The sequence below is a fragment of the Carettochelys insculpta genome, chromosome 1, assembly GCF_033958435.1.
Source record: "Carettochelys insculpta isolate YL-2023 chromosome 1, ASM3395843v1, whole genome shotgun sequence".
Taxonomy (NCBI): domain Eukaryota; kingdom Metazoa; phylum Chordata; order Testudines; family Carettochelyidae; genus Carettochelys; species Carettochelys insculpta.
Window position 1 is genome coordinate 296,657,779 of NC_134137.1, and position 22,897 is coordinate 296,680,675.

Genomic DNA, 22,897 nt, shown 5'->3' on the forward strand with positions numbered 1-22,897 from the left:
ATGCTAAACATTCGTACGTCCTTTCATGTGTCAGCTGCCTTTCCAGAGGACATGCTTCCAAGCTGATGATGCTGTTTATAAAAAATGTGTTAATTAAATTTGTTACTGAACTCCTTGAGGGGGAGAATTGTGTGTCTCCTGTTCTGTTTTCCCCACCTTTTGCCATATATTTCATGTTAGATCAGTCTCAGAGGAGGACTCAGCACATTTGTTTTAAGAATGCTTCCATAGCAGATTTGACAAAACACAAAGAAGGTACCTATGTGAAATTTCTAAAAAACAGCTACAGCACTTGACCTGCAGTTTAAGAATCTGACATGCCATCCAAAATCTGACTGGGACAAGGTGTGGAGCATGCTTTTAGATGTCTTCAAAGAACAACACTCTGATGCAGAAACTACAAAACCTGAACCACCAAAAAAGAAAATAAGCCTTCTTCTGGTGGCGTATGACTCCGATGACTAAAATGAACATTCACTGGTCCTTTCTGCTTTGGATCAGGATCTAACAGAACACATCATATGCATAGACATGAGTCCTCTGGAATGGTGGATGAAGCTTGAAGGGACGTATAAATCTTTAGTGTATCTGGCTGGCAAATATCTTGTGACACCTGCTTCAGTGGTGCATCTGAACATCTGTTCTCACTTTCAGGTGACATTGTAAACAAGAAGTTGGCAGCATTATTTCCTGCAAATTGTGACCAAACTTGTCTGAGCAATTGGCTGAACAAGTAGGATGGAATGGACTTGAGGCTCCAAAGTTTTATGGTTTAGTTTTGAAGCCATTTATTTCTGTACATAATTTTAGATTTATATCTTCAACTTCTATGACAAAGAGATTGCATCATAATATTTGTATTAGATTTATTGAAAAATATGAACTCGTTTATACAGAGCAAATATTTCTAATAAAAATAAATATAAAATGAATACTGTATATTCTGTGTTGAAACTGAAATCAATATTAGAAAGTGTAAAAAAAATCCAAAAATTTAAATCACAGTATTCTATTATTGTTTAACAGTGTGATTAATCACACAATTAATCATGATTAACTTTTAATAGTGTCATTAATTGTGATTCATTTTTTAAATCTTTTGACAGCCCTACAAAGAATTTACTCTTATGAATCCTTTTTTAAATACTACTGATCAGCATATACCTGTTATACCAGTTGGAATAAAATCGTACAGTTAGCCAAGTACAATGTGCTTTAGGATAAAACCTAACCCCTGACTACTGGCTATATGTTTAATAGGCATGCCAAAAAGCATGTTGTTGCACAACTGTTCACTGGAGTTCATATCTTCCTCTGAAGCTTTTTGTATTGAAGTCCATCAGATAGGATATCCAGTCTGGTGTATCCTTGATCTGATCCACTACATTACTACTTGGGCTGGTGGGATAGTTTGAAGAAGCTGCTGCTTCTGTTGTACTTATAGATAAACAGAGGATTTCAATCTAGTACTTACTGAATTTCCATTCTTCCTACTGTCTTTAACACTGTCTCATCATGATACTCTCTCATCAGTTGCTAGAGCACAAAAGAATCTTTTGGCAACTGATTATGTGAAACTACACTCTGTAATAAGCTGAAAAATTTCTAGATGGTGTAAAGCTCTTGTTTCCATTCTACTAATCTGCTGTACTGACAAGAACACTTAAGCTACATCTACACTAGAGCTCTCTTTCGAAAAGAGAACATTCAAATGATTCTGTTAGATTCCCTTTCAAAAAAGCACGTTCACGCACAAAAAGCGGATCCACCCCATGATCTGCTTTTTCAAAAGATGGATCAGCTCTTTTGAATGGGAGCATCCACACACTTACAGGTACTCTTTCGAAACAGCTGAGCAGGAAACAGCATGGATGGGGTAACAGCTGCTCCTTTAAAGGGCCCCTCTGAAATTCTGAAGCCCTGCATTAGCTCAGGTTTGCAGGGGTTTCACAAGCCCTCAGAGCCTCTGCAGGGACTATACAATGCTTGGAAGCCTGTCCCTGATTCATCCCCAGCAGCAGCTCCTTCAGTTGGAGCTGGACATCCTCCATACCCTGGTTGGCCACCTGTCCATGGTGGTTACTGCCACCCTGAAACTCCTCCTGTGGCTGATCCCCAATGCCCGGGGCCTGGAGCTGCTTGACTCAGAATGGTGCTGGCATCCTCCACAAGGACCCTGGCGCCTCTGGAGCCACTGAGGCAGCTGAGAGTGGTGGGAGAGGCTGGTGCTGGGGGACTGGGATGATGCTCAATGGCTGCAGAATTTCAGAATGAGCAAGCAGATATTCCAGGAGCTCTGCCACTGGCTTGCCTCTGCCTTGGCTCACAAGGACACCTGCATGAGGTCTCCCCTCCCCTTTGAAAAACAGGTAGCGATCGCCATCTGTAAGCTGGCCATCCCGGACAGCTACTGATCCATGGGTCACCAGTTTGGAGTGGACAAGGCCACCCTTGGGGCTGTTGTCATGGATGTTAGGTATGCTCAGGTCATACACTCACCACAGGGACCATGGAGTCGTAACCCAGGAAAATAGGACTCTTGGCTGAAAGGGGCAGATGGGTAGGGGCATGGGGATGAGAGGGCCGGGGATGGGGTCAAGGGGAAGTGGGGCTGGGAATGCCCCCTGAAGCCCTCATGACACCACCTGCCCTTCCTCCCATGCAGGTTTTGTGTGCCATCAATGCGATGCTACTACACAGGATCATCCACTTCGGGGATGTAGACACAGCCATTGCGGGATTCAGAGCACTCGGATTTCCAAACTGCTTTGGTGTCTTGGATGGGACACACAACCCCATCCGTGCCCTGGAACACAGCTCAGGAATGTACATCAATAGAAAAGGCTACCACTTGGTAGTGCTCCAGGAGCTGGTGGACAGCAAGGGACACTTTATGGACATTTATGAGGGCTGGGCGGGATGGACACATGACACTATTGTGTTCCATAATTTCGGGCTCTGCCACCGCATGTAGGCTGGGACTTTTGTCCCCCATCAGGAGGTTGGGGTCAGGGATGTGACCATGCCCCTCTGTATGGTGGTGGATGCTGCCTAACCCCGGCTGCTTTGGCTGATGTGGCCCTATACTGGCCACTCCCTGCACCTTCCTGCTGGGGAAGCATTTAACACTCTTCTCAACCAGGCCTGAAATGTGGTGGAGTGGGCCTTTGGGCACCTGAAGGGCCAATGGCAGTGCTTCCTAAGGTGCCTGGAGGTGGGGATACGAAACGTCCCCCCAGGTGGTGGGTGCCTGTTGTGTCCTCCAAAACATTGTGGATGGTAAGGGTGAGGTGTATCCCCTTGGTGGGCAGCAGAGTATGGTCCCAGCCTCAAATAGGTGGTCCCCCCACCTCAAGCCAACAGGCTCAAGGGGGTGGGGTCCACATTCAGGCTGTTCTTTGGGAGATTTTTGGCCATGAGCCTTAGTGCCCCTCACCCACAGACAACTCACACAGGTGCTCCCATGCATACAAGTCTCACTGTCCTCCAATCATAACCGTACCACACACCCACTTCCACCCACCACCATTCCCCCTACCAACATTATGGATCAATGAGTTGTTTTAAAGATGATGATTTATCATTCAATAAACACTGTTTAATTTAAAATTGTGCACACATTTTGTATAAAACAATAGAGGGACAACTATATACAAGGTTGACCTGAGCAGGTGGGGTGGGTGGAAAAAGCGGGGTAACTCTAGTGATATTGGAGAGTGGGGAACAGAAACTTGGAATGGGAGCAACTTCACTGGTAATGAGGAGGTGGAAACCTCAAATGGAATGGGGGAGGAATTCAGGACCCTAATCAGGAGGTGGGAAGAGGGAATATTCTGGGTAGGGTGGGGGCAACTTAAGCAGGAGGGAGGAGGGGGGAATATGATGGATAAGTAATGGGGAACTTAGCAAGGAGGAGGGAGGGTGCACTACTCTGCCGTGGGGGGGTGGATGGCTGTTAGCCATGTCAGCCCCATGTAACCCTCCCTCCTCTGGTATGGGGTCCACGGCAGGACTGTGAAGGGGCTGGCAGCACAGGGAGGTAAGGCTGGGGAGCATGGACTGGTGGCATTGGCCTGTGCAGGGAGGTTGTCACTGGGGAGAAAGGGGCCCGCTGAGGACAGTGTGCAGCGTGTGGGACAAGGGTGGGAGCAGTGGGGGGGCAGGATTTGTCTGAGGAGCCGTGTGTGCTCCCTCCAGACCTTAGTGATATACCGAGGTGCCCCACCAGGTCTTGCCATGCCTCCATCTGCCAGGTGTACTGGCTACCGTCCAGTTGGAGTCACTGCTCAGCAACATCCACAAGCTGTTGGGGTGCCTCTGTGGGGTCTACCTGCCATCTCAACCTCTGGCCTCAAGCTCCTCTTATGGGGGTGGGGAAGTGGTGACTGTTCCTCCTCCTCCTCTCCATGGATGTGGAGCACGAAGGTTCCAGGGGTCTCTCGGCCCTCCTCTGGTATGTCTGCAAGGATGGATAGGAAGATAGTCAATCCATGGTTGGTGGCTGGAGGGCCATACCCCCCTCAACCCCCAGCGGGCCCCAGCCTCTGCCAGCATCAGGCACCTTGGTGTATGATGTGTTCTGTAGGGGTTCCCAGCCATTCCCTCATGGTCCAGCCCCACACCCAACTCCCCGCATGTGCGACTTGCAGTGCCGTCCCAGGGGGACCTGTTCTGTGTCTGGCATGGGTGCAATGGGCATGGGCATGGCCTGCTGGTGGCTGGGGTGTCCCCACCCAATGCACTCAGGTGTGTGTCCCATCAGGTACTGAGCGAAGGGACCCTCTGCATGCTTCACTGCTGCCCAGCTGACCATCGCTCAGCTGGAGGAGCGCGATGGGATGTCAATTATGAGGTCCCACTCACCACTGGAGACCTCAGTGGCCAGTTCTGTCCCAGGCTCCATTGGGTGGTTGTCTGCTCCAGACTCCTCCTCTTTAGCAGGGTGTGGCTTGTCTGCTGCTGTGCCCAGAAGGGCTGTTGTGGGGGGAGCTTTCCTGGAGCCCCAGGAGGCAGTGGAGCTCCCTATAAGAGGGACAGTTTGCAGGACCTGCACCTCATCAGCCGGCAGCATCTCTGGCCTTGACATACCCTTGCTGTAGCTCTTTTACTTTACGACACACCTGGGTGTCCTCTGGTGGCAGGTTCTTTGGAGAGGTGAGCAAACACAGCTGCATTTTTCCACTTGCCAGCCCCACCTCTTTCAGCACCTCCTTCTCCGGCTTCCACAGCCTGAGCAGGTCCCTCAGCTTGGGCTCTGTCCACAGAAGTGCCCTTTTCTTCAGGGGCTGCCTGGAACCCTGTTAGCCCTGAGATGGGATGGGAGCAGGAGGGGGAAGGGGCTTGGACTACTGTGGAGGCTGGTGCCGGCCATTGCTTTTTCTTTCTTTTTTTGGGGGTGGGGGCTGCTCATGGGGCTTGTTCGTGGAGCTTGTGCTTGAGCTGCTGCAAGCACACTCTCAGCTTCCTGCAAAGGGCTTTCTGGGACCGTGGGGCTTTAAGCATGGCTGGACGCATACACCATAGAGCCCTGCTGCAGCAAGGCAGTGTATCTCTGCAGCCTCCATGGCCACCACCAAGGAGGACTCCTGTTCTGAAAGATTGGCACGTGGACTGTCCAAACACTTTCTCTTTCAAATGACAGTTTTGAATGGGGCTTTCTTCTTAATACAATAATAGAGAACTGAAGTTGAAAGCTGCCTCACGTTCCTCTGATTTAATTTTGAAAGAGTGCATTATGTGTGTAGATGCTGCGCACGCTCTTTTGAAAGAGGAAATTTTTTCGACTTTCAGTGCTCATGTAGACTGAGGTTTCTTGTTACTATTACATAGTCTTCTCAGTAAATGCCAAGAGGAAACTGAAAACTTACCTGAATGAGGATATGCCAGCACAAGCTCTTGTCAGTAAGAACTGAGAGTAAGGGGGTTTGAACAGATATGAAGTGTTGGCATTTGGAACATGTATGTCATTCATTTGTTTTCAATAGTGTTTATTTCAATGACTGTGAAAATTAAGTGGTATTTCAAGCAGTATTGCCAATATAGATTCTTATGTAGGATGTCTACAGTAGTTCAGTACATGAATTCCCATTATTTGAGAGTTGAAAAATCCCATTTTCTATTTTTAAACATCACAGGTTGTATATCTTATTTCAAGTTTAGGGTGCAGTGTAGCAATAGCTAAACTGCCTTCCTGTTTTGCACTCACTGGCAGATTTAACAAATAGGCCCAGGAATGTCTTAGGTCAGGGAGGTTGAATTATTCCTAGTGAGCCTAGAGAAAGAGAAAGAGCAAGAGCCTAGAGTGGTTGATTCCTGCTGCCAGGGCAGAGTGTGGGGGGTGTTTCATCTTCATCTGCCCCCAGGATAAACAGCAAAGTTCATTCACCTCCAGTGCACAAACATTATATAAGACACTAATCTAAAGCTGGAGATTATGACTTCATGCAAGTAGTTGCATATATGTAAACGGGCTCTAATAATTTGCATAAAATGTCACAAAGCTGCACAATTCAGAATGTATCAAAGTGACTCCAAACCACTCCTTGTATTGGGTTTATAAAACTCCAGATACACTTAGACTATGGTTACAATAATGTAAACTATTTCGTGTACCTTATTTCAAACTTGATGCCATCCACATTGTAATAGGACAGGGTTCCTGGGCACAGCTAGAGAAATCAATCCACGGTAACTTTGCTTAAAATCTGGGTTCCCTACTGCCCCAGAATGGGATTTCCTTTTCAATAAGGCAAATCCAATTAGCCACAAGATACCTCCGCCAGCCCCATTGGCCAGCCAGACACCACACAAGCAAACCCACAGACTTTCCAGCCACTGTACCAGCCCAGATCAACAACTCCAGACTTAAGGGAAAGGTTCTTATACCTGTTTCCTCAACTTCACACAGATTCTTCTGGGTCCCAAAGAGTCCAGTCACAGGCCCCTGTTAATATATACTTGGATTTTACCCAAAAACCATGTGCTTGTCCAGATCCTTTAGATCTAAATATCTGAAAATTTATTAATAAAAAAGAAAGAACAGGGTTACAGAGAAGAATCAGCAACACTTTACATACATCAATTTCAGTTATTGATGCAGGCCAGCAGTGTTATTTGCTGATTCCTGAAAGTCTCTGAAAGTCCATTTCAGGTTACATGATTTCAGTTACTAGAGCACTGTAGATCCAGCCTGCTGGGGTCCACATGCTGGGGCATGGACCCTTGGAGACAGGCACAGATACCAAAAGAGAAAAGATCCAAGATGGACATTGCTAAGTCCACATCACCTTTGTATCCAGGGGAAAAGCCTTTTCTTTTTCCCATCAGTCCCTTGAGGGTCAGAAGTCACCTGTCTCAGGTGAGCCACTGTGGCAAAATGCCATTGGTTGCTGGTTTTGTTAGCACATCCCAGTCATTTACATGGCAGGTGGGATGGATGCCTGGACATCTCATTTCAATTTCTTTGCTCAGACCAGGTCACCTGATCAGCGGGTTGCATTCTATTGACAAGTCCCAAGGCTCTGGGATGTGGATTTGACCATCTGAGCCTTTGCTCATAGTCCATTCATTCTGGCTGGGGCTGAGTTCACACCTCTTATTGTGAAACTTAGCACTGAAACATTTTCTAACACAGCTACATAGATAAAATCTATAACTTTACCTGCCAACATGATACAGACATAAAAATAGGATATACAGATTCAGGATACCATCAGCTTTCATTATACAACTCACACAGCCCCCAGTACAATATTTGGGGCCAACAGATACAGTGGGCACATAAAATGGCTTCCATAGCCCATATAAAAATCCAGTCATGTCACACAAATGGCCTCAGGGTTCAAAATAAGCAGCTATTTCAAGGTTTCCACTACTCCTCTGACGAAGAGTGGTATTGGAACAGGAACATCATGCTCAAAATAGTGCTGCTATTTGTATTCTGAAACAGCAAAAATAGTCAAGCCACACCCTTAGGGTTGGCCTTGAAATTAGAAAAAAAATTCTCAGCTATTGTCCCCGCACCTCTCTTATTGAAATTCAGATGGTAAAGATTTATGTTTTCTGTATAAATGGATTTCTCTCTAAGACTAGAGTTTATCGTCATCATCTTCAACAACAACAACAACCATGGACTCAGCACTCATTTGTGTCTGGTGCCTCTCTAATTATTTCCTTACATCTTTCCCTGTCCAGTGCAGAATGGCTTAGTTTCTGCAGACGAGCTCTGCACCAATTTACTATATCATGTACCCATTTTCTGTGGGGTCTGCCTCTCCATCTTGAACTGTCCATTATGCTGAATACCAGGGTCTTGATTTTTCGTTCATTCTGCAGATGTAGCCAAATAGCTGTAACTTGAGTTGTATAACTTTCTGCAGTAGGTTCTCTTTTGGCTGTATCTTCCTATATAATTCCTCGGTTGGTGACCTTCTGCATCCATCCTATTCTCAAGATCTTTCTATAACAACTTCTTTTGAACGATAATATTCTTCTCTTCAAATCGTTCGTTATCACCCATGTCTCACATGTGTACAACATGCTGCTGAATACACAAGTTTTCAAGATGCTCAGCTTTGTTCTTAAGCTAATTGCTTTGTTTTTCCAGACCTTATCCATCACCTTCAAACTTGCTCTTGCTTTCGCTATTCTAGTAATTATTTCCTTCTCACAGTCTAGATCATACATTATGTTGCTCCCCAGATGTGTGAACTTCTCTATGTTCTTTAGTTCAATCCCATCTACACTGATCTTTTCTTCCTATTTCCTTATCTCCAAATACCAATGTTTTTGTTTGATCCATGTTCATAATCAGCCTGTACCTCTTCCCTCCCTTGTTTATACCTGCAACCTTTTTGCTAGCTTCTCCTCACCTTTCTCATTGATAAGTATATAATTCATAAGTTTCAAATTGTTAATTATTATCCTATGCACAGATATCCCTTCTGCCTCTTCCTTAATCTTGTCCATCGCTTTCTCTAGATGTACAATGAAGATACTCAGTGATATTGGATCTCCTTGTTTCATGCCTCTAGTCATTCTAAATCAACTTCCCAACTCTCTCCATGTTCTCACTGATGCCTCTGCATTGTAATTGATATCCTTTAACAACCGTATTAGTCTGCTATGCACTCCATATGACTGCAACTCTGCCCAAGTCATTTTTTGAGCTATACTATCTAATGCATTCTGAAAATCGAAGAAGCGAGTGTAGATGTTCATGCTCTTTTGTCAGCCTTTCTCCACTATCAGTCTTAGTGCCAATATCTGCTGTATGGTACTTCTGTCTTTCCTGAACCCCACTTGTTCATCTGCTAGATGTCCTTCAAACTGCGATCTTAATCTCTCAGTCACCATCATCATCAGTACCTTGCCTAGATGACACGTTAGAGCAATCATTCTGTAGTTCTTGCACTCCAATGCACTTCCTTTCTTAAGTATTGTCACTAGCATGGATCTTGTCCATTCCTTAGGTGCCTTCCCTTCTTTCCATTCTATGTTACATAACTGGTGTATTTCCTGAGTCATACTTTTTCCACCATATTTAATCATCTCTCCCATGATCTTATCTTTTCCAGGGTTCTTCTTGTTCTTTAGTTGTTTCACTGTTCATTCTACTTCCTTCTTCAGAACATCAGTCTCACTCTTGATGCTCGGCAGAGATATCATGTTCAGTTCTTCGATCAGTCTGAGACACTCAGGTCCCACTTGTATAGATCACTGGAATATCTCATGCATCACTGCACAATGTTCTCCCTGTTCATGAGGACCTCTTTGTTCTCATCTTTGATCACCATGTGCTTCAGCTGCCACTTCCTATAAATATTCCTGATCATCTTATACACCTCCCTGGTCTTACATTCACCATAATACCTCTCTGTATCTTCACGCTGCTTCTCTAACGTAATTTCACCTTATCCTTTCTGGCTGCTTTCCTTACCTCATTGCATTTCACCCTATATTGCTGTGCTGCCCTCTCGGAAACATCTCTTTTGATCTTCAGTGCTCTCTTCTCTTGGACCAACTTCAGGATCATCCATTTTTTATTGATCTTTTCTTCTTCTGGAACAGTCTGTTCAATTGTCTTTTCTATCGCCATGGCTATCCCTTCGACTCTCTTATCTGGATCTTTCTCTGTGCCTGCATTCCTAATCTTCTCTTTGAGCGCTGTCCTATATGCATTCCCTATTTCTTTCTCGCCTAGCTTTGTCACAGCTTTTCTCTTCTTAAACTGTGTCTTAACTTTGTGTTGAGTTTCATCTTGATGTTTGTGATCACTAGACTGTGATGCAAGTCTGGATCCGCTCCTTGGAAAGTTCAGCACTGCTGTACCGATGTTACCCATCTTCTTATCAAAATCATATCTATCATGTTCTTGGACTTCCTGCCATTTGATCACCATGTGCACTTCCTACAAGCCTTTTGTTGGAATCTTGTGTTGCAGATCACCACCTCATGCTCAGTAGAAAACTCTGGTAGTTTCCTGCCTCATTCATTTCTTTCTCTGTATCCAAACCTTCCCATGACTCTCTCCCAACCTTCGTTATCTGTTCCAACCTTCGCATTCCAATCTCCTCTGATGAGCAACACATCTCTCTTCAGTATCTCCTCCAGTGTCAAGTCTTTATAGAATAGCTCAATCTCTTCCTCCACACTGTCTGACGTGGGTGCATACACCGAAATGACCAAGATGTTGAACTCTTTTGCTTCAAATCTTGCTGCCCTCATTCTTGCACTCACTGGTTTGCATCCTAACAATGCTCCTCTAGCTCTTTTGCAAAGAAGGAATCTGACTCCTGCTTCATACTTTGTTTAGTTCCCTGACCAAATTACTTTGCAACCGTACATCTCTCCTTATGCCATCCAACACATCTACGCCAGTCCAAGCATATTGCATTGGTATCTCTCCACCTCCTTCCAAAGCAGCTCTAATTTTCCAGTTGCCCACAGTGTTCGAATGTTCCATGTTCCAATTAATAGTATATGTGTTAGTTGTAATTTTCTTTCGGTAGCTAATGCATCGATCCAACCCCACTCGTTTGATTGGTGTCATGGACCTCATTTATCCGGGTGACGTCTGAGCCAGCATCTTTTATCAGTTAGTTGTACTGGCATCAGATTTCATTTGCATTGTTGTTTCACAGTCAGCGCATTGTTACTCATCTGACCAACCCTCCTCCTTTATCCAGACTTGGGAGTGGCATGGAACCCTCGGAAGCTTCATGGTGGAGTTAAAGTTTATTCCTATGCTTTAGAATTCTCATACCAAGAATGAATTGGTGACTTTCAATTTATGAAGGCAGAGTGTTTAGTGGTATGGACTGAAGCCAAAAGTTCCCTTTCCCCACTGCACAAGGATTCACACAATAAATTCCTTGGTGGGCACATGGACATTTAGCTTTCTCTTGCCCTTGATTTGCTCCAGAGAAGCAAGATAACAAGGTGCAATGAGGAGGAAGAATCTTGACTAGCCCTGTCCTTCTCTGCATTTGCCCATGGGGTGAACCAGGCACACCAGAGGGAGCTAAGTGTTCTGATTTAATAGATGAGACAGGCTGTGCAATCCATTGAACTCAGAGAAGCCCTAGAGAAGACTCTGCCTGTCTGAGGTACAATGTTTTCAGTGGTAATCCTGAGGAGTGGTGCAACTCCATATCTAAGCATGGCTAAGGCACAGATGCCCCAATCTACACCTTATATAGTTTAAGCAGAGCAGTCTGATTTGTGACATTGGCTACTCTAATATTAGGTCCCCCCGCCACTCCGAGCACACACCCATAAAGGGAGAACAAGGCACACTGAAGGACTCTTGGACATACAATGGGTGGGACATGTTATTTAGGCTTTGGCTTAGTAAGCCACTGTGCTGATGAGACCTGGATGATTTGAAAGCGTGACATCAGCAGGGATTTAGAACAAGGGCCTGCCTGCAGAAGGGTATGTAACAGCTTAGCGACAAAGTGTGGTGGGGCCTGAAGCATTGGAGAGGAAAGGATGCCTAGAGCATGAGTGGGAGGGCTTTGTAGTGTAAGACACAATCAAAATGACATAGAAAAGACCTCAAAAAAAAAAAAAGGCACGGTGTGTGTGGGTGTGGAAGGGAACTGCTTCCTGCAAGGCATCTGTGGATTATGGAGGAGTTTCACTTAGCACAAGTAAAACTGTACATATGTAAATTAGAAATGTCTGGTACTTCAGTTCCTAGTAATGCTCACAATGTATTGCAATGTACAAACTATTAAGAAACAAGTAGCTCCTAGATACGAAATGTGTTGAATTGTTCATCATTTAAATTTATCACTTAAGCATTTATGGCCTATAACATTCAAATAGCCAAGGGAAACTCAGTGAAGAGAAATTCAGTGGATGAAGTGTATATTCATACACCACTGGTCCCTATGGAATGGAATTAAAAGCTCTTGGCTGCAACTCACAGCTCCTATAGTTCTACCTGGGATAGGGAGAGCCTTCTTTATCTCAACTGTAAGGAGCTGTGCTTTGAGGGTATTTCATGTATCCCATGAATATGGGAGTGACTGTATGTTACAATGTAGTCCAAGCTGGTTGTGGATTTCTTATAATTTTTTAAAGTCCCAAACTTGGCCGACACTAGATTCTTGCTTGTGCTCTCCCTCACCAATATCAGCCTTGATATCTCCACTTATCACCCAAATAATGTTTCTGTTTTGAGAGAGAGAAAGAGAGAGAGAGAGAGAGAGAGAAATAGCAATAGTGTCATTCAGTATTGTCATTTCTCTGAGAACTAACTCAGCAATTCATGCAGACTGCAGAATCAATGAACACAGTGGAGTATAACATGCTGTGAATGGAACAAAGAGGTTGGGAACATCTGAATGAAAGAGCACAGCTGTCAGAATTAATCTTGTGTCCAGATCTTATTCTGGAAACTGTCGGGAAGCAACTGTCTTCTTCCTTTGAGATTTGTGTAGGGTGTTTACTGTACAAAGCATTGCATTGCATTTCTAGTGGAAACAGCTAGAAAAATGAAATAAATCAGATAGCATAATGCCTCTGGGAGCCTGTGCTGTTGCCAAGCAGATTATGTGCCATAATCTGTAAGCACTGAACTGTGTTTGAATTATGAGGAACTGCTCTCGTGCTTTTGTTTTAGCCCCCAGGAGACAGGATGTTTCCGGCCTGCTAATGTCACAGCATGATGACCTATTAATAACCTGCGAAAGAGTCCTTCCAATCAGAAGCCTCTGTCTCCCCTGAGCAGCTGCACTCATATAGATCGAATGCCTCCCTTGTATGCAGTTCATTGAGAAAAATTCAAGCATGTGGCCTGAGGTTTCCCTGATGACTGTCTGCGGATGATGATTTTTACCATCTGTTCTGGCGGCCTGCAGGTCCCGGAAACACTGAGGTATATGCTTCTTCTGCCCATACGTGGGATTCTTAATGAAACCTCAGCTGCTGTCCAACTGTCTGTGAATATCAGATGCATTTGAATTGTTTTTCCACACCACAGGGAAGGGGAGTGGGTGTAGGGAGGTCTTTTTCTTAATCTAACCCACTGTGCAGAGCATATATAATGATACAAAGTAACAGCATTTTCATCTGCATTGTGCTGCCAGCTGTTTTTTTTATATATATATATATATATGTATATATATATATATATATGCCAGGGCTGGTTGGTTTTCAGACTGAAAATACAATAGTGAATCAAATATACCCCATATGAACTTGAGCTGGTTGCGCTTTGGTTACATCATGCATGAATTTGCCTTGTTTGTTTCTAATTTGTTCTAAGGAAAACTGCAGCAATACAAATTGTACATAAATTCAACACAAAGGGTCATTCATCAAATGACACTAAATGTGGTCAAGAAATATCAGCAGTGGCAAACCTATATATTGGAACAGAGGACAATTTTGCCAGCTTTATACATGCAATAAGTTGGTAATGGCAAATCTTCGTGAATAAATCTGCTTTAAAGGAAATTCACTTGACTTTCACATGCTTCATCATTGTTCTTCCTGCCTTTCTTGCCGTGTCAGGATGGTTGAGTGGTCTAAGGTGCCAGACTCAAGGCACTAGCTTTCCCTCACCTGGGTGTGGGAGGTTGTGGAATCTCCATCGCTGGAGATATTTAAGAACAGGTTAGATAGATGTCTATCAGGGGTGTTTTAGAAAGTACTTGGTCCTGCCATTGGGGCAGGGGGCTGGACTCGATGGCCTCTCGAGGTCCCTTCCAGTCCTAGTGTTCTATGATTCTATGAATTACCAAGATATTTGGAATCTGGGACCTTATGAAGGGATGTGCTCAACATGTGACTCCAGTGGAAGCTGAGGGGTACTCATTGCCTTTCAGGATCAAACCATGAGAGAAGGGATCTTTCTTTCAAGTAAGTAACATGTCTTCTGCCCACTTACTGATCCTGCACTGAAGTAATAACAAGAATGCATTTGTACCCCAGCTGTAATTTTAAAGCTGTAAACTGTGAAATCATAAACACCAGAATATTATGTAGCTGTTTGAGAAAGCAGAGGCAACTGGGACAGGAAGATTACAGTTCATACTAGTAGTACTACAATATAGATTTAAACAATAAGATTCTTTCCACCATCGACTCTCTTATCAGGGCCAGGCTTAAGGTCCCATGGAATAAGTATAAATGTAGCCTGCAGACCTAGAGGAAAGACACTCCAACACCAGAGAGGGGTTGCTTCTCTGGTCTGTTACTGAAGCCATCCTTCCCCACTAACTATCCAGTTCCCTAAGGAGGTAGGCTGCTATTCTTCTCAAATGTCAGTGCTCTACTACACTTTGCTTTACTGGGCAGTGCAGTATGGGATTTAAAGCTTCTGTTACCACTGCTTATTTCTGCTGGTGTTGAATCATGAGATTGCTTTACCTGGAAAGGTTCTGGGCCAGACATTTCCGTTTCCGTTGTAGTTACTGAGAGTCAGTGGAGTCTTTACTTGACAAATTACTAGTACAATTAAACAGAGAAGTTATTCCCCTAGGATGCACTACAATTGTTGACAGTGTTAAGAACTGCTGCTTTGACGTCCTGGAACTATAGCCCAGAGCAGGGCTGCAGGGCTGAAACATGTGACTGCTTTTATGTGTGTGTGTTCACATTTATATACCAATTAATAAAGTTTTTACTTTCTACAGACTTATTTTCTTACATGTGCCGAAAGATGGCTTTTTTTCCTCATATGAATATAACCAACATTTCCATTGGTTTGGATTACATTAGACAGGTTGGGGGACCCTGCTAATTGCAGGGACAAAAAGTGGGGCCTGACATAGCAAGTTTGCTCACCCTGGCCCAGAGAATTTAAAGATGAAAGAGATGGGGTGGGGGTGAACCAAGCAATTTCCCTTTTCACTCACCAGGTAGAATCCAACTTTTCTAGCCCTTCATTAAGAGGTACTGAAACTAGGAGTGCTGGGGGAGCAGCTGGATCCCCGATTTGAAGTGGTTTCCCTCATATAGAGTTTACAGGTTTGTTCAAGGGCTATTGGCACCCCCGCTATAAAAATCATTCTAACACTACTACCTAAATTTGTCAAATAGTAATAGAAAAGCATCTGCGCATGGTACAAGATGTTTCACATTTTCAGATGCAAGTTAAATACCTTTGCAACATGACCTCACTCTGTTATTTTTAGAGGACATTTTGCTAATAATATTGCTGGTGCTAGTCATGGAATTCAAAAGCAGTTAATAGCAATGGCCCATGTTACTGCAGTTTTTGTGTTACAGAATGGCATTTGGAAAGAACAAGACAGAAGCCTGAACGCATGTTCAGAGCATTAGTGACATAGCTAGGGAAGGAGAGATCAGAGCTTGCACAGAAACAATCTCCAGGATTCCTTTTCTTTCTGCTGACTTCTGCTGTTTGCATATTGTGCTGAAATCAATGGATGGTAGAGAGGTTGAAAGCAGATTTACAAGATAATTCAGTGCTTCTAGTCTACTGATTTTTAATTAACTAAAAACATCCCAGACACAGGAAGCATGTGTGGCAACTTAACAAAAATGATTTTCCATAGCCCAGGATGACCTTCTGTTACCTCTTCTTTCTGTTTTCCATCATCTTCACAGCAGCTTTTATTTCTATTGGCCTGTGAAAGGATACCTTGTTTGCCAGCTCCAGTGAGATAGATGGTGGACAGGGGAATAGAGAAGAGGAGCTGACCTTTAGGTGGCTTGCAGACTACATTTATAAAACAAAGCCCTGGTGAAATCATTTCCCTTCTCTTGGTCTGGGTACATTAGAGGTTACTGTAATGTCTGTGGCTGACAGTGGAAATACTTCCTGTCTCTCCTTTAGCAGTTGTCTGGATTTTAATTTTTAAAATAAAATTACCTTTGCCTCTGTAATGTTGTCTGGAAAATCTTCTGTTTGTATATTCTTCTTCCATAAACCTCTGATCACGTAAAAAATCAGGTAAGTGGTTTGACAGATGGAGGCAGCTTTTTCACAGTGAAATTGAAGCTCTGAGTGACTAAGTCAGGTAATCAAAACAATTCCAAAAATGGCTTTTTCAAGAATCTGTCTAAAAATTTCTATCATAGAGAATCTCTCCCTAAGCTCTCTTTTTCAAAATGAGCTAAGCATTTATACATGCACAGCTATATATGTCTCATTATGTTTGATTCCTCTTTTCAGTTATTCACATCATGCACAGTATGCTTGGCTGACAGTCACAAATGAGATGAGGTGCTGTGAAATGTTACTAACAAATAATATGAAGGGAGTCGGAGGTAGAATTCAAAAAGGAGACCCAAAGTGAGCTTTGCTTTCATATTCTCCTGCTAAAGTTCTCAGATGGAATCCAGGCTGTAATGGGATAACTAATAGGAAACACCCCAGGATAAAATTCTGGAATATAAGAAAATAGTTTTCAATCCCAAGGATGAGGCAGACAAACATTATCACCCTCAGTAAATTGCACTCAGGGGCTGAACATATTTATTCCACTCCTTTCCCATTTCCTTCCTTTACCTCTCCCAAATATTCCTTCCAAATTTCTATATTTCAATGGGAATTGTGCTTCTGTAGCTGAGGGCTATACTTTGTCCCATCCAGAGAATTACTTTTTTTCCCTGACCAATTAATTTTATCTAATTATTTAATATATTCCATAGCGCTTTAGAATGGTAGGAGCAAATCAGAGGAGAGCAACACAAATAATTAAGGGACATGATCTGTCATGAAAGAGCAAAAAACTCACTTTAAATGGCCAAATATGTCCACTGAATTTAGGTGCCTGGATTCATGGGTATTCAGTTTGACATAGCAGAGGTCTAGCTTTCAGAAGTAAGGAACACTCCTCCTCATATTGGCTTCAAATTTAGAGTTTTGGTGCCCAGCAACTCTGAAAATCCAGTCCTTGGCATCTTAAGTTGGACATCCATAAACTGAACATTCCTCAGCAGTGAACATTTGGATCATAATGTATACAGCTTGGATAAATAATGACTCAGAGGAACGCTGGGGTACAATGGCTATCTACAAGTGTATGATATTTCAATGCTCAGATACAGTGTTGCTGTAGAAATGTCCAAAATAGACGCAGAGACAAGGTAGGTGAGGCAGTCGTTTTCATTAGACCAACTTCTAGGGGTGAAAGTGGTAAGTTTTGAGCCACACAGAGCTCTTCTTCAGGTCTGGGATGGGTGCACCCAGCACCACAGCTGACCATAAGGTGGAACTATGCTGCATGAGCTACATGCAATAATTAAAGATCTACAAAGCAACAGGAATTGTCCAGAGTCACCCAAAGAAATATAACTGGAAATAGATGAGCGTATTTTGCTTTTTAAATTTTTCCTTTGATCATTTTAGTTCTAACACTGTTATCTTATTAGAGCATGGAATAGTCTCCCATTGGAATTAGTGGACACCGTATTGCTCAAGTAATTTATAACTGTGTTTGGGATACAGCATTAGAAAATTGGTTGGGGACAATTCTACACTAGAAGGAAGAATTTATATCTTCAGTCTCTGGATTTTGTGGTACCTTACCTGTGCTAGTATGTGCCTGAATATTAAGCAAAACTCAAAAGAAAACAATCCAAAGCTTCTATTAAGGCTTCGTCTATGTTACCTCAGAAGATTCACCTACTCAGGATTGCACGTACATAAAACGGCGCTTTCTGGGGTCAATGTTGACCTTGTAACTCCTCCAAGCCACCAGGATTAAGGAAGGTTGGTGGGAAGAGCGGTCCCATTGACCTTCTTCCATTAAGACAGCCACAGAAGTTGAAAAGGTGATTTTAGCTATGCAATTGTCATAGGTAAAATCATGTATCAGCCATCGACTGCTGTGTCTATTGTACACATAGCCTAAATCACCTTAGTGAACCTCTAATCCTCAGTGAGCTATTTGGCAGACCAGTTCCCTGGTATAAATTAAGAGCTGCTTTCTGCTCTAACTTGCGCTTGCTATCAACAGCTTCAAGAAACTAATATAGCAGCTGGAAATGAGCAGGGCTTTTTATGACTGACATGCTTTCAAGATTTGGACAAATAGAAAAAGCAAAGAGCTGCTGGAAGAGACATTTGACATAAATTGAGCTCAGATTTATCAATTTACAAACACAAAAATGGACAAGCTCAGCTGAGAGACATAAATGACCCAATTTTACAAGAACTTGTATCAATAATTTTAACTGAATGGTCATCAGAAAAGCCCAAAGCATGTCCAGTTATAAAAAGTTATTCAGTCTAAAGAGATAAAATATTTACAATATTGATGAGATTAGAATAATGAAGTGTTGTGTTGAAAAGGACTTTAAGAGGTCACCTAATCCACTCCCATCGTCAAAGTATACCTAAACCATTCCTAACACATGTTTGTCTAATCTGTTCTTGAAAACCTCCAATTATAGCAATTGCACAACAATGCTAGGTAACCTGTTCCAATGCTTAGTTAGAAAGTTCTTCCTGCTATGTAATCTAAATCTCCCTTGCTGAAAACTAAGCCGATCATTTCTTGTCCTACCTCTGACAGTGAGACTCTGGCTGAGCAGGTAATACCAGAGTGAATTCAGGCCAATTCACTTGTGTGTTAGTATAGATCAAAATGATTGTTGAAGGTAAAAGAATGTATATGATGTTTAGACATCATAAAAGTAATGGGACTTGGACTGTTTTCTCTTATCTACATCTGGTTATAATGCATCAGAAAATATTTACATTGTACATTAACTAAATAATCCAGCCAAGACTTGTTGAGTGCTAATGAAGGACTATAGCCAATGTGTGTGATGACCCTAGATCAGAGACTCAGAGTGGATTCCTTACTGAATAATCACATTTTCAACTTGCTTTCTGTCAGAAGAAGTTATTAATATGGATTCAGGGAAATGTCCTTCAATGTCTGCCTCTTTGGATTCTTAAAGGGAAGTGTACCAGATGCAAATCAGAGGTTTCCAGGAACAAGCTGAATACCCAGTGGAGAGTTTTGGGAAGCTGGCCATCACTGTTCAAGGTCAGTGCTTACTATTAACAGATAACCATCCAGAATTTTCCTTTCATTTGTGTCCCGACTTCCATCATAAACATCACTGCTTGTGCATGTTGTAAGTTTGCATCTGATGTGAGGTAAAGGGGAAGAAGTAATTGTAACCAGTGGAGTCAAAGTAGCTATGGTAAAGGCTGAACCTCTTTAATCTGGAACTTCCTGGCCTGGCACACTCCACAATCTGGCATGATTTTAGTTAGCCAGATGAGCACTTATTATGGTTGTGCCCAAGTTTCCCATGGTCCCATAAAGTTTGTTTACAGCCATCAGTCCTGGCTGTCCATGTTCTGTGCTGTTCTTTAGCTCTAATTTACCTCTAAATGTCTTCTAAGAGCCCAGTAAGCAGTGGAAGTGTTGGTAATGTGCTAGAAAATATTGACCTCCTGTCATCAAGCAAATTCTCTCATCCAAAACTGGTCAGATCTCTAAGGTGCCATATGAGAGAAGTTATCTGTATCTTACTCCCTGAATACTCTAGAATCAGTGAGACTATCCAAAACTGTAAGAAAGGCTTGATCTATACCAACCAGGTCAGTTGATTGCAGATATGCAATTCTAGGTATGGCAACTGTGCAGTTAGAATCAACTTACTTGCAATCGACCTCCCTGGCTGTCCGCACAGACGTAGGCCAACGGGAGAGTTTTGTCCATCAACCTCGCTTACTCATTGTGATAGCAAGGAGTACAGGGGTCAATTGTCAACCCCAGGCTGTTTGTTTTTGTGCATCTCTACCACACACATGAAATTGAACTCTGAAAGAGCTACCCTAATTGGGTCAATCTTCTGTATAATATAGGGAAGTCCTAAGTGAGCAGCTCTGAGAATCTGGCCCTTTGTTGTGCATTGTATTCCTTTTCTCCTTAGTCTGTTTTCTTTAGACTGTCAACAATAGGGCTACAGCATCTTTACTACACACTAGCTATTTTGAAATAAATTCAAAATAGCGGGCACATCCTTTCAAATTTTGTAAACCTTGTTGCAGGAGGAATAATGTCTATTTCAAAATAGGCACCGCTAAGACACAGAATAGTGATATTTTGAAGTGAGCCATAATGGTCCTATGGGACTATTTCAAAACAGGCACTAAGGCCATGTCTACACATGCAAGTTCTTCTAGGAGAGATTTGTGGCTGTGTGGATGTGCTCTTCCAGAAAAAGGGGTAGCTCTTTTAGACCACATTTTATGTATGGACACACTCTTCTGGAAGAGCTTGTCCAGAAGTTCATATTCCAGAAGATTGCTGTAGTGTAGACACAGCCCATGTGTCTGGACATGCTATTTTGAAATAGCTGGGTGCTATTTCAAAATGCATTTTTGTGTGTATCTATGTAATTTCAAAATAGCTATTCTGGAATGGATTATTTTGAAATAACGTTGCTGTGTAGATGTAGCGATGTGACAGGGACTGTGTGTTACTGCAGGGCTTAGTACACTGAAGACACATCCTGATAGACTTTGGACTCTTTTGCAATAAAATAATTATTTTGCAATAAAATAATTATTCCAGTAGCAGAAAGGCTAGTGTATTAAGCTGTATCTAGAATGATTTTAGTAGTATTCTCAGTATTTTATCTTCCCCAATGGAATTTTCATGCCAACAACTAGTTATAGTCCATTGTACATCCATTTCAATGAGGGTATCTGCGTGTTTCTGTAAGAGCAGAAACTCTGTTGCAATTGCTTGCATGATTGCACTTTTGAGGACAAAAGATTTGCAGCCCAAACAGCTGGATCACTTCCTCCCACCAGGCTCTCCTTGGAGACATTCTGCCCATTAATAACAAGCCCACAGATTCCATTTCAACAGATGCAGCTCACATGTAGTCAGGGTACAATTGATGGGATGACTCACTGCAGAGCTAATGCAAGTTCACATTTTTTTAAGTTGTACCTTGAGTTCATTCAGGCAACATAGATTTTTTGTTCTGCCTTTAATGTGCTATTTTAAGGGCAGATTAACAGGACAAGGTGTATAGGTAGGAACAGAAAGACATGATTGTCCCTACACAAGCATGAAGTTCAAAGCATGCAATTAAAATAGTCTACTAAAAGAGAATGTCAACAGCAAGTAACAGTTCTATTTGCTTGCAATAAGGTGTAATGTATTTATAGCTCTGCTTTCACACAGACCTAAGGAAACAAAATGGGACAAATCCTCAGTTCCTTCATTTAATTCAAAGGCACTGTAATGATTTGCATCAGTTGAGAATCTGGTCCACAATGTATGATAATCTAAATCTTAAATCAGCCCAAGAGCTACATTGACTGTGTGTATGTGTGAGTGTGTGTGTTTTCAAACAGAATCTGGGAATGGATGACGGGATGAATCACTTGGGCTATGTCCACACCAGCCCAAAACTAGGAAATGGCCATGGCCGTTTCAAAGATTCCTAATGAAGCACTGAAGTACGTATTCAGTGCCTCATTAGCATGTGGGCAGCTGCGGCACTTCGAAATTTCTGCAGCTTGCTGCTGCACGGCTCGTCCAAATGGGGGCCCTTTTTGAAAGGACCCCACCAACTTCGAAATCCCCTTGCGGTGAGGTTGCTGCCGAGGTGGGCCAAGGTGTTTGCATTTCTCTTCCGGCCCTCCATCTTGAGCAGGATGTCCTCCTCCCCCCAGACAGCCAGCAGGTCCCAGACTTCAGTTTCCAGCCAGAGGGTCCCCCTCCTCTTTGGGGGCTGCCCAGAGCCCTGGGAGCCCCGCCGCCTGGACCCCTTGGCTCCACAAGGATCCTGGGGGTCTTGGCTTCTGGCCATCAGTCCAGCCACAGGGGGGTGTTGCTTTCTGGGGGTGCTAGGGAGTGTCATCTGGCCACCTCATGCTCCTATGGCTGCCAGCACACTCTCAGCTTCCTGCACAGGGTTTCTGTGTCCCTGCAGCTTTAAGGCACCCACAGCTGACAACCATAGAGCTCTGGCTGCTGGTGGGAGAGGCCGGCTCTGTGGAGGACCTTTCATTTCGAAATGGCAGCCAGGGAGTGGCTACACATATTTAATTTTGAAATTAACATCGAAATGAGGTGTTATTCCCAAAACGGGAGTGGAATAACCATTTCAAAATGAACGCTTTTTAATTTCAAAATTCATTTCGAAATGAGCAATTGCTGTGTAGCTGCTCTCCTGCTCATTTGAAAATTGCCCCTCATTTCGAAAATTATTTCGAAATAAGCTGCAAGTGTGGCCTCAGTCTTATCGGTTTAAAGATCAAAGGTGGAATCAGGGCCCAACTGAAGACAATGAAAAATCTCCCCTTCACTTGAGCAGTGCTAGGATTTCACCCCACTAGTTTGTTGTAAAACAACATAAGGTCAGTCAGTCTGTCTACACTATGAAATTTACAAATTAATATTAGTCCTTCATTTGGTTTCACAGAGAAGAATAA